Raw genomic sequence first — 1,630 nt, 5'->3', positions numbered from 1 at the left:
CTACAAGACCTGATTCTAACATACGTACACCGTATCAATTACTACACATTGTACAAAAACATGATCATGCACCACAGTTAAATCACACCATGCACCACATAAGTCGGTTGCCCATAATAACATCCTATGGCCACACTAGTTGAAATTTCACGAATCTGATGCCCGCAATACATCTCATGACGCATATAAGTCTTGTTCCAACTCTAGAAATACTGACACGAAGTCAACAAATCATGGAGTCTCTCCTCCTAACAAGGGCCATTACCTCATTCTGAACTGAATAATGATATTTGCTCTTTAATATACCCTACATAACTCCGATCGCACTAATCCCAGGTCCAATAACCTCGTCTTACAAAGTACAAACTACTTTTGCAATAAGCCATCTTAGACACTGCCAAAAATATCATATGACGCCCATAATATGCCAACAAGCTACAACCTCGAATGTAACTCATAAGGAAGACGAACTCTGATAGGGAATTACCTAGCCTGCGTAACGAATAAAATGGTTGAATAGATTCTATGAACCTACCTTAGGGATGAAAAACAAGACACACAAAATAAGTGTCAGGAACTATGACCAACATCTCATTGTTGCGGCGTGCAACCTGATCCAATACAAAACCGTTGCGGCGTGCAACCCGATCAACATAACATGCCCATGGTGGCATGCCACCCGATCTAAACAATATAACCATGGTGGCGTGCCACCCGATCCGCACATGACAATCAAGAAGAAAACACACATCAAGCCGTAATGCTTATACTTACGAAATGCCCGCATAACAACCATAAGCATGCTAAGTGCATAATGCAAATCCTGGGGAGAGGGGTAGCGACATATGCTACGAAACCCAAGCACAACTAAGGTGCAATAAATGACCTGTATCTCGAGAGCCATCCTGATCACATAACACAACAAGCTACACGGGACCTCAATACGTGTGCGAATAATCAAGCCATCTCACAACCCACATGGCACAATAAAGATTACACGAAATAGCTGACGACGGGAATAACATTCAATGCCCGAAGACTCCTCCGTAGCAATGCTATGACGAATGAACACATCCGACCTGACGTAGAGCACACATTCACATTAGACCCACCAACTGACCTCAAATCGATTCTGATCATAACATACTGGGCCAATAACCATCTAAGGATCCACAATTGCCCCATTCATGACACACACGAGCAGCCATCCACTCCGGTTCTACTCCCACAGTTCACAACCAAGGGAATAGAGTGCCTTCCAGGCATAAACTCTCACATTAACGATAGTACCAAAAATCTCCGTACTTGGTTTAAATCTTTTAACAATCAGGTGACTAACATGTCACACTCATACAAATTTTCCCGTGGGGTATGCTCCCACGAACTTCCGCCCAGGTAGCAAGGTCTGCACATCCATACCACCAACCGTACTAACTCTGTACAGCAAATCAAGAATCCGCAAATCAATACATAAGGCCTCTAACACAGAATGCCTTTCTCATGTGACACTAAAGAAAATGCCAGCTTACTCTGAACATCTGAATTCTTCCCTGCTCATCCGGGATCGTGACTCTCTTGTCAATACCGAACTTCAACCTTGATATTCAACTTTCAAATTCCTATGCCGCTC

Source organism: Nicotiana tabacum, chromosome 24 (assembly GCF_000715075.1).
Source record: "Nicotiana tabacum cultivar K326 chromosome 24, ASM71507v2, whole genome shotgun sequence".
Classification (NCBI taxonomy): Eukaryota; Viridiplantae; Streptophyta; class Magnoliopsida; order Solanales; family Solanaceae; genus Nicotiana; species Nicotiana tabacum.
The sequence above is the reverse complement of the archived record's forward strand: the minus strand, read 5'-3'. Positions refer to the sequence as shown.